Here is an 11,300-nt window from a genome sequence, read left to right as displayed (position 1 = left end):
ACCTCTCATTCTTCTAAACTCCACTGAGTATAGGCTTAATCTGCTTAAGTTTTCCTTGTAAGATAACCCTTCATCCCAAGAATCAGCCTGGTGAATCTTCAGTGAACTGCCTCCAATGCAAGTATATCCCTCTTAATATTCTTCCCTAAATAAGCATCATTAAAATTAAAGCTAACAATGAACTAATGAGTAATTTCTTAAACATTTAGCACAGGTAACTTGTGGAATGGGCTACCCCATTGTATAATGAATGTGATTATGCTGAAACATTCAAGTAAATGGGAAAACAACAACAACTTGCATTTATATAGTGCCTTTAATATAGTAAAATGTTTCAAGGTGTTTCACATTTCTGTAAACCTACAGAAGTTGTCCTGTATAATATACAGAACCTTAGACAAAATCAGAATATCAGCTGCACTGCCTACATTACAAGTGACATTTCAAAAAAAGCACTTCATTGGCTGTAAAGCATTTGGGACATCCTAAGATCATGAGAGGCCCTATATAAATACAGTTGTTATCCTTCAGGTCACTCTATACTATCCACTAACCAACTCCGATCAATAGTTAAAAATACGTGGAAGCCTAGATCTAAAAGAAAACATGGTATCCACCTGTCCCATAGCCTTTTCAGTGTTTTAATTGGGCACTTGAAAATAACAGACACATATGTGAATATATATATAGTTGTTCACTATAAATCAAAAGTGCTATTTAACTATGTTGAATGAGACTAGTCTTTCATTCTGATTTTTCAGATGAAACAACATTTGGAATAATTTACCTATTTAGCTTGTTCAGTAATATGAAAGTGGCTCCAAAACACCAATTTGGACAATTATATAACAAGGATTTATGTTCTTCTTAATAAGAGAAACCCACTGCATATTTCCAATGTGCTTTTTGCACATATTTTGAGTAAAGACACAATAATTTGATGTTTCTTAGTTACATTCGTGTAATGTTCCTTTGTCCAATTGTCTTTCACTGGATAGTAAAGAAAAATGAGAGCAGCTAATGTACTGTAAATAATTCAAGAGCAAGCAAACACCTGAAACAATTCTCCTGTCAGGATAATTTGTGATGTGACTGCGAAAGAACAAATGTACTGTTTGCTTTCAATTTATAATACTTTTCTGTCTTGTCTCTTTCCACTTGAATGGTTGTTGGGCCTTGACACTAATTAACAAAATATAAGAAGCTGTAGTCATGACTTACAAGATCTTCTTTCTCCATCATGATCGTATAAGAGTTGGACAGCAAATACACACTGAGGATTTGATACTGAAGTATTTGCTTTGGCTTATGTCTTGTCCCTTATTATATTCAGAGCAAAGGCTTGGCACTTCAAGCTTATGAAATGTTAATTTATGCAAGGTTGCCCTGTGACAGCAGATACATCATGCTACTTAAGACCAAGCTATTTGTATTGTCTGTCAATTATTAGCAGAGTCGCAACTTTGAGGTGTCAAAAGACAATGATACAGGCTTTAAATGACTGAAAAATGCAACAGATGGAAAATATAGCCCTTTTTAAAAAGATCAAAGCTTTTCCGCCACCCACAAGGTACAAGTCAGGGATGATGGAATGCTGTCCACTTGCTTGGATGGGTGCAGCTCCAAAGCATTCGAAAAGCTCAAAGCCATTTAGGACAATGCATAATTGCCATTTCTTCCATTAAGCATCCGCACCCTCCTCCATCACCAGTGTACTCCATCACCATAACAGTACGTGATATTTACAAGGTATACTTCAGCAAGTTGCCAAAGCTTCTTCAGCAGCACCTCCCAGCGGGTGCACAAGAACATCATCATCTTCAAATTCCCTGCCATCCCAACTTAGACTTATATCCCTGTTCCCTCATTGTCGAAGCATTGTCATCTTAAAACCACTACCTAATAGCATTATGGGAGCTCCTTCATGATACCAATTGCATCATTTCAAGAAGGGGCTCACAACCATATTCTCAAGAGCAACTAGGGGTGGGCAATAAGGTGGCCTTGGTCAGCAACACCAACAAAGGAATCATTAAAAAAGGTGACACTTGTCAGACTAGAATTAAATCAGCCTTCAAAGTTATTAGCATAAGCCTGTTTTTCCATAACCTGGGAATCACTAAATTGACAGATGATAATCAAGGCTATGACATTTCATCTCTCCTGTAGAATAACAAGGTTACTGCAGAAATAGTCTGGTGGCATACATTCGCAAAACAGTTTGGAAGTTTAACAATCGGTACCTTTCTGCTTTCTGAAGCTACAGAACTGATGGCCTGGAGGCTGGGCGTTCAGCTTGACTTCATGTGGATGCTAAATTGATTATGCCCAATGCCTTTTGTTGCATAGCAGCCTGTCTAGTAACAGTTTTGTTCTGTTACACTGGGGTCAGGTTACAGGGATACACAATTATGGTGACCAGAATCTGTCAACATCGAGATGGAGACACATGGAAGAAATCAATACCCATGCATCCCAGTCTCTCAGAAACAGTGTTCTAAGTATTAACTTGTGATTGAAACATTTCTTCTGCTGCCTGCTGTTTGTAAGTGTACATCACTCCTAGAATGGAACATTTTCATTGTCAGTAAAATGAATGCCCAATGTGTACTTTTTAGCATTCAGACATCATCCATAGTCTGAAATATAAAAAGAAAATGCTCAAAATACTCAGCAGGTCTGACAGCATCTTTGGAGAGAGAAATAGAATTAACAGGCTGAATTTTATGGGGATGCTGGAGGGGCCAGGGAGGCGGTGGGACCAAAAAATCAGGAGGGAGGGCTGGGGTGGTGGACTGCCTGTTGCCTCCCATCATTATGGCATTTTACCAGCGATGGGGAAAGTGGAGGACATCTGTCACACCCAGAGGTCAGTGCCTCTTCATTGATCAAATAAGGCCTCTTCCCAACACTGCTGCCATTTTAACAGCAGTAGATGGGCCTTCTGTCATGTAGGGATACTGCCTGGTAAACTTTGGTGGTCTTCCTGCGGGCTTGGAGGCACTCTGTGGCCCGCGTAAGGCCATCCCCAGGCTACAATGACTGCCTCCATGGCAACACACCCCACTCCTGCACCAACCAACCACCCTGCCGCCCACCTCCTCGTTGGGGCCAGTCAGACAGGCCCAGGACAACCCCCAACCCCACTTAACTTGCTGCAAGCTTGGTGCCCATCGTTAATTCTCTCAGCTGGATGCATTCCCAGCAGTGGCCACTGCTCCTGCTAGTGCTGCTGGGACTGAACAGTTGACAGCTCTCCGATTGGCTGGCAGCCTTTGGTGATGAGGTCTTATCCCGTAAAGGGATGGGACTCCCAGTGGCAGCTCATTAGCTACTAGACTGGCAGAATAACCAGTTGGGGCACCTTCAAACAGCCTAGGCAAGGCTGCCCCCAGCCTTCTGGCATGTTGCCAGGGCCACGACCACCCTGACAAATCCCAGCCCAACTTTTCAATGTGTGACCTCTCATCCATACTCTTTTTTCATATAAAATGTTGTTTTCATGTGCAGATCTGAACTCCTAAGACCTAAAAGTTACATTCTTATGTACGGTAAATGAGAAAGCAAAGCACACGATTACTAATTACTTTTTAATGCAATATTTTTCACAGCAGTTTACATAGGATATCTGTAGAGTTGTTGACTCAAGGCAGTGACTTGGACTTGAGTCTGACTTGAGCTCATGACTTGATTTGAATTGGACAATATTGACTTGGTGACATTCCGCATGATATTGTAGTTTTCTCAATCCCAGCACAATATAGCTGATTGATGTTTTGCCACGAACCAGGGTGCATTGGTTTTGTTCTCCTCCTGCCTGATCGCACCCATTGCCACAGCTGATTGGCCGCTTTGGGGACTGGACTGCCAGATCAACAGCAGCAATTGGCTAAGCCATTTGTCAATCAGGGACAACCTAAGTGCCGGATTCCCCATTCCCTCCTCTCTCACTGACCTCTCATGAGGAGAGGTCTGTCTATTGGTGTCAGTGGAAATACTTGGAGGTGGAAGAGGCAACTCCAATACGTGAGTTAAATAAAGGGCTTTGATCCAGTTCCCGCTGGCATGAGATGACCACTCCATAGCCACCTCTGACCCTTCTGTGGCCACTCCTGGGTCTTCCATGGCAGCCCCTGACCTGAGCTTTCCATGGATGCCTGCCTGAACAGGTGAGAGGTACAGAGGAGAGGGACAGGAGACATGGAAAGGGGAGAGGGACAGGGGAGAGGGATAAGGGGGAGGGAAAAAGGGGAAAGATGGGATGTGAGGGATGGTGGTTGTGGTACAGGGGAATGGGCCTGGGACAGGGACAGACAATAGCGACATGGGTGAGGTACAGGGGACAGGGACAAGGGAGAGGAGCAAGGGAGAGAGTCAGCGGAGAGGGACAAGGGAGAGGGACAGGGGAGAGGGACAGGGGAGAGGGACAAGGGAGAGGGACAAGGGAGAGGGTCAGCGGAGAGGGACAAGGGGGAGGGACAAGAGAGAGGGACAGGGGAGTGGGGCAAGGGAGAGGGACAGAGAGAGGGACAGGAAAGAGGGACAAGGGAGAGGGTCAGCGGAGAGGGACAAGGGAGAGGGACAGGGGAGTGGGGCAAGGGAGAAGGACAAGGGCTGAGGGACAGAGAGAGGGACAGGGAGGAGGTCATGAGCAAACACAAAGGAAACCTTGACAGTTTTACATGCATTTGATGTATTAACTACATTGTATGGTGAAATACTCAGGTCACCTTTGTGATTGCTTTGTGCAATTGCTGCCATCCTACCCACCTACCACCTTATCTACTTGCAACCCTACCCGCTTACCACCTCACCTACATGAAATCTTACCCAATTACCACCTCACCTATATGCAACCCTACCCGCTTACCACCTCACCTACATGAAACCCTACCCAATTACCACCTCACCTACATGAAACCCTACCCAATTACCACCTCACCTACATGCAACCCTACCCGCTTACCACCTCACCTACATGAAACCCTACCCAATTACCACCTCACCTACATGCAACCCTACCCGCTTACCACCTCACCTACATGCAACCCTACCCGCTTACCACCTCACCTACATGCCACCCTAACCACTTACTGCCTCACCTACATGCCACCCTACTTAGCTCACCCACCTACCACCTCAACCATGTGCCACTCTACCCACTTCCCTACCTCAGCCACTTACATACTTTATCCACTTACTCACCCCAACCACACTACTCACTTACCTATCCATCCCACGCCTTATCCATTCACTCACTCATCCACTCACCCATCCACTAACATTCAAGCTGGACCTTTAAACTTACTATACAGCAGCTACTGCCTAAAAGGGGGCATGTCCTGTCTTCCCCCACAATACAATCCTACTGTGACGGTGCTCTCTGAGGAACTCTGCACTCCACATTTCTAGGGAAGCCAGGCATGAAAGGTCCTGGAAGAAATGTGGAGCAGCATTGAGCTGGGGGAATGTTCAAGTGGAGTGGCAATCCAATGATGATTATAACATTTAGGCTACTATTAAATTTCCAATCGACTATCCTATCACCAATATCAGAAAACTCGTGTCCAGAAATTCAACACAATTAACCCAACCACAGGAATAGGGCTGCAGCCTAGGATTACTATTGCTCAGACAACAAATGGAAGAAAGTAAGGGCTTCTTCAACTTCCATGTTTGCATTTTAATCCCTGTCAGATTTGCAGAGTACAGTGAAGTAAAGCAAAATGAGTAAGAAGTCATATTGGTAACTATGACTTCTACAAAATAACTTGTGATGACTTGACTTGGGAAAAAATGACTTGGTTCCACCTCTAGGTATGTGCCATGTAATCCTGTCCATTATGAATGGTGAAAAACACCACACTGTCATTCAACCATATCATTCAGGCTAAAACTCAGTGAAATTTATTTACAAATATTATAAATATCCAGAAACAAAAGGAATGCAGTAGATAATCTATGGCTGGATTCATACATTTAATTGCCTCAAATGTGATGCAATATCCAAAATTGTGGAGTTCCTTTTAGAATCTTTTAACTAAGGCTAAATATATACAAGGCACAGCAACACAGTAAAATTACATCCATGTTTACTGTTTTCAAAAGATGACAAAGTCTTCCAGGATGCTTAAGTACTGGAGTTATATAATGCATTAGGGAAATTGCCAGCCTTCTTCATCTGGAGTTCCAGAAATGAATTAAGATGTCAGTGGACATCCCAATAATAAACTTAAATCTTCAGTCCAACATAACCAGACCCAGAACAGCCAAAATTCTCGATTGCTCCTTTAGTTATTAGCATTGTGATCTTATTTCTGCCTCTCTAAATAGTATGTGACATGGTGCTCTGAGACTTATAAAATTGTCACATGTAATTGTACCCAATTTCAGACTTGGAAACTGTTCAAAAATTTCCTTGAATAAATAACTTAATTAGTGACATACTAAAACATTGGTCCAGGTCTGCAGGACCTTCATTAAACTTTGCCAACCTGACTAAGTTATTACCTTATCACAACTTTGATTTTTATCATATTTAATTCTTTATCCTAGAGAACTTAGTGTGTGTTTGTTTTATTTGCTCATGGGATGTGGGCATTGCTGTCTTGGCCAGTATTTATTGACCTACCCCAGAGGGCATTTAAGAGTTAACCACATTGCTGCGGGTCTTGAGTCATGTGTAGGCCAGGCCAGGTAAGGACAGCAGATTTCCTGGTATCACAATATCTTGTAGAAAATGTTGACCAAGTACAGAATGAAGACTAAAGTTTTTAGAAAGATCTATAGTGATCAAAATGTTGTTAAAAAGGAATGCATACCTGTTGATGAAACATGCTGACTCCTCAAGATATTGAAACAGTCACTTATCAACTTCCCTGTTTCAGAGCCATATTTTCCTTTATTACAGAAGTGATTATGTTCTAAAAGTATAGTTGCTTGGTAGTATAGAACTTGAGCCTTACTGAGAAAAGATATGCTGTCAAAGCTTTTTATCTTGCACTCATCAGGACTAAATTGCAAAACTATCAAATTTGAAGGGAACAGCAATCTCTATCGCATGAGAAAGGAGGCTGGTCAGTTGGCAAGAGGACTCTGACTGGTAGAGGCGTTGCCATGGGGAATGCACCGGGGAGCAGTTATTCCCCGAGCTTTGTTTAGTTCAAAAAGGCTTTAAAGGCTTTTGCTTTAAAGGTTCTTCATTGCCTGGTAAATGGTTTGCAACTTCCATAAGTAATAAAAAGCACAGCATAGATTGCATTTTATTTCTAACTTTCCAATTTTTTAACACATTTGATCCTTTCACCACGATGAACAAGATTAATTTTGTCAATTCTGAGAACCAATTTTTGCTGAGATTAATTTTGCATGGATTAATTTTACCAATTCTCTTCAGAAACTTGAAAAAGTCCATTAGAGAGCCTCAGTCACTTGTTCGAAGAAAACAGTTTGAAATAAATTCCTTAGGACAGGAATCATCTTCTGGAGATTGCTGTGAGCATTTTATATAATTTTAAAATTTCTTATTGGGCTTTTTTCAGCTGTTCCAATTTGGGTGCTTAAGAAACATGGTGGTAACTGTAGCACAGCTGTTTTATTTTTATCCATCCTTAGTGCAATGGATTTTACCATAGAAATCCCCTTATACCTGTGCTGGCTGAATGAAGAGGAGGGCAAGCAGAATAATGCCAACAAATCAGGCTGCACCTATCTGAGGTGCCTCCTGAACACTTGACCAGTTCTTTTCTAAAATAGCAATATGGCTCTAATTTGCACTAGTGAAAGGGACAGGAAAATCAACTCCTGTATTACTGATCAGCTTTACTCTTGCATCTAGCCATTCATAGAATGATACAGCACAGGAGACCATTATGCCCTGTTTACCTGTGCTAGCTCTTTGACTGAGCTACCCTAGTAATTCTACTCCCTAGCTCTTTCCCCATGTCCCTATAAATTGCTTTTCCTTCCAGTATTTATCCAAGTGGAATGTTACTATTGAATTAGCTTCCACCACCCTTTCAAGCAATGTATTCCAGATCACAATAATTCACTCATTCATGATTTTGAACATCTCTATCAAATCTCCTCTTAACCTTCTTTGCTCTAAGGGGAACAACCACAGTTTCTCCAGTCTCTCTATATAACTGAATTTTTGCATCCATTCCAATAAGCCTCCTCTGCACTCGCTCCAAAGCCTTAATATCATTCCTTATGTTTGGTGCCCAGAATTGAACACAGCTTTCAAGCCGAGGCCTAACCATTGTTTTATATTTTATGTTCCAAGCCCCCACTAATAAAGCCAAGGATCCCACATACTTTTTAACAGAATTCTCAACTTGTCCTGTCACCCTCAAAGATTTGTGTACATACATTCTCTCTATTCCTGCACTAAAATTAAAATGGTACCATTTAGTTTACCTTGGCTATCCTCATTTCTCCTACTAAAATGTATAGCTTCACACTTCTCTGTGTTAAATTTTATCTGTCATGTGTGTCCATTTTGCCAGTCTGTTACGTTTGCCGAAGTTTGTTACTATCCACCTCATTGTTTATGACATTTTCAAGTTTTGTCTGATAGGAAAAGTGCTAAATTTATTGTATCAGATTAGACAGCCCAAAGTTGGAAAATGTTGTCCTTTGTCCGTCATAAAATTGGTTGTCACCATTACAGCTCTGCATATCTTTGAATGTAGAATATAACATTATGAGATTATTGTCTGTAGCTAGGTGAACTTTTACTTTGTGATTGAACTGCAACTGGGTGTTACTTCTGTTTTGGGATCCAGCCAGTGACAACCACACCCCATAAACGAATAATAAAAATGATTACCATATCAACACTTCAGTTGAAACACGAAAACCATGACTAGAAAGAATTCTGGAAGGGCTGACCAGCTTTCAGCACAAATGTGATTGAACCTTCAGTTCCATCCTCACTTTTACTGCAAATACCATTCTTGATATAACTCTGGATGCAAAGTGGATCCAGCCTTTCATTTTAGGCAGTCACAGCACATACATAACTGTTTGCTGCGATTATACCAGTTGCTATGGAGCTTGCCAGTGAATTTCAATCAAGTACATCATACTGTCCTCTGATTAATCAGGTCACCCAAGCAAAAAGTATCCACTGTAAACATTAGAGGCAGGATTTTGCTCAGTTTTCCAATAGCTTAATATGAATATTCATAAGACCAAAAAGAATGAAAGCCAACAACCACAGGGTGATCAAGCTGAATCTGATCTGAGAATCCAAAAATATAAAAGACCAGCAGCCAGGTGTATAGCCTCAGAAAGGCTCGATTTAATAAAGTGAGGGACTTGTCATGAAGCAAACTGAATTTCTTTATCCTCATCCTGTATGTCTGTAAGCAGAGGTATTTTTGAATTATTCTTAAAGTCGGTTGTGGTGTGTTCCTCAAACCCTCAGTTTGTATGGTCCAATTTTATAGGTACCGCGCAGCAAACTCTTTTTAGGATAAATTCAGAAGGTTAGTTTACTTCACATTCAAACTGAATGAGGTTCAGAACCTCAACACACATATACAGTAAGGGAGATAGAAAAGAGGGAATTTTTATAAATATGGATAACAACAACAAATGGACCACATAAATGAGTATTAGTTCACGTGATTTCCAGAATCCAGAAAGCTAAAGCCCAGAGGATGTTTCCTTCATGGTGGACCTCAGTGCAGATGAGTCCCTGGTTGGAGAAAGCAGTATGAAAATCCTTAACATGAATGACACTGCAGCACCAAGGATTTCTGTGATTAGACTACTTGGCAGGTAATGATCAGAGACTTTTAAAAATCCAACAGGCATTGAGGAGTTGAGAGATGGTGTCCGGCTGCTTGGTCAGCTGGGAGATCTGCTGGAGTTCTTTCCAGTTTGGGTTAAATCAGCAGACTGATGGTTTCTCAGTTCTCAAAGGAATTTAGAGGTTTCAAAATGGTCACTCGAATCATGTGGCCTTCTTTGTCCAGAATGATTTCAAAAGGGATGTTTATTTATTGTCTGGGACTGGCTTTGGTTTCAGAACTGATAACATCCCAGCCATTAGCTTTTGAACCTCATGTTGAGGTTCTTGTGTCAGGAAGCCAGTACTTGGGCAAATCCTCTGACTCTGCTAGAGAAGTATATTTATCAAGATTCAAATGATGTCTATTGTCCCCTCAATGGTCCACTTGTGAAATGGACCTGGACATTCCCAGGTGTGGGATGGTTCTATTAATAGCCCTGCAGGAATAATGAGTTTCAATCTGTGAGTCCCCTGGTTTTGTAATTATAAGAATAAAGAACAAAGAAAAATACAGGACAGGAACAGGCCCTTCGGCCCTCCAAGCCTGTGCCAATCATATTGCCCGTCAACTAAAACATTTTGCACTTCCAGGGTCCGTATCCCTCTATTCCCATCCTACTCATGTATTTGTCAAGCTGCCTCTTAAACACCACTATTGTACCTGCTTCCACCACTCCTCTGGTAGCAAATTCCAGACACTCACTACCCTCTGTGTAAAAAACTTGTCCTGCAATCTCCTCTATAGTTTTCTCCTCTCACCTTAAATCTATGTCCCCTAGTAATTGACTCTTCCACCCTGGGAAAAAGCTTCTGACTATCTACTCTGACCATGCCACTCATAATTTTGTAAACTTCTATCAAGTCGCCCCTCAATCTCCGTCGCTCTAGTGAGAACAATCCAAGTTTCTCCAACCTCTCCTCATAGCTAATAACCTCTAGACTAGGCAGCATCCTGGTAAACCCCCTCTGCACCCTCTCCAACGCTTCCATATCCTGGTAATGTGGCAACCAGAATTGCACGCAATAACATCCTTACAATTGGGTGCGAGATTTCACAATGGTGACAGGAGGGTTATTTTGTTCTTGTAACTCCTGTTGGAAGCTTCCAGAATAAAGAACAAATCCTGCAGTCATGTGACTTATAGCAGCCATCTTGTTGGATTCAGCAGGAAGTCCATTTTAAAAATAGCAAAAAAAAGTCTGATGTACACAGTTTTGATTTCCTTCATGTCTTATTGACATAATAGACTATTTCTGGAAGAGATTGTTAGACAAACTTGAGTACAGGATAATTGGAACACACTTTAAGGTATTATGTTGAGCATCATAAAAAAACTTATCAAAAATATTGTTAGGAAGTAGAGATAATTTAATTAAGTTATATGTGTATTTGTTTATGTATTAGGAATAAGCTATAGCTTTAAGTTTAAGTTTTGGCTTTAAGCTTAAGTTTAATTTATATGTTTTATTTGTGGGTTAAAAGGGTCTGGTTTCATTTAGA

Source organism: Carcharodon carcharias, chromosome 13 (assembly GCF_017639515.1).
Source record: "Carcharodon carcharias isolate sCarCar2 chromosome 13, sCarCar2.pri, whole genome shotgun sequence".
Lineage (NCBI taxonomy): Eukaryota > Metazoa > Chordata > Chondrichthyes > Lamniformes > Lamnidae > Carcharodon > Carcharodon carcharias.
This window is presented reverse-complemented; position numbering follows the sequence as displayed.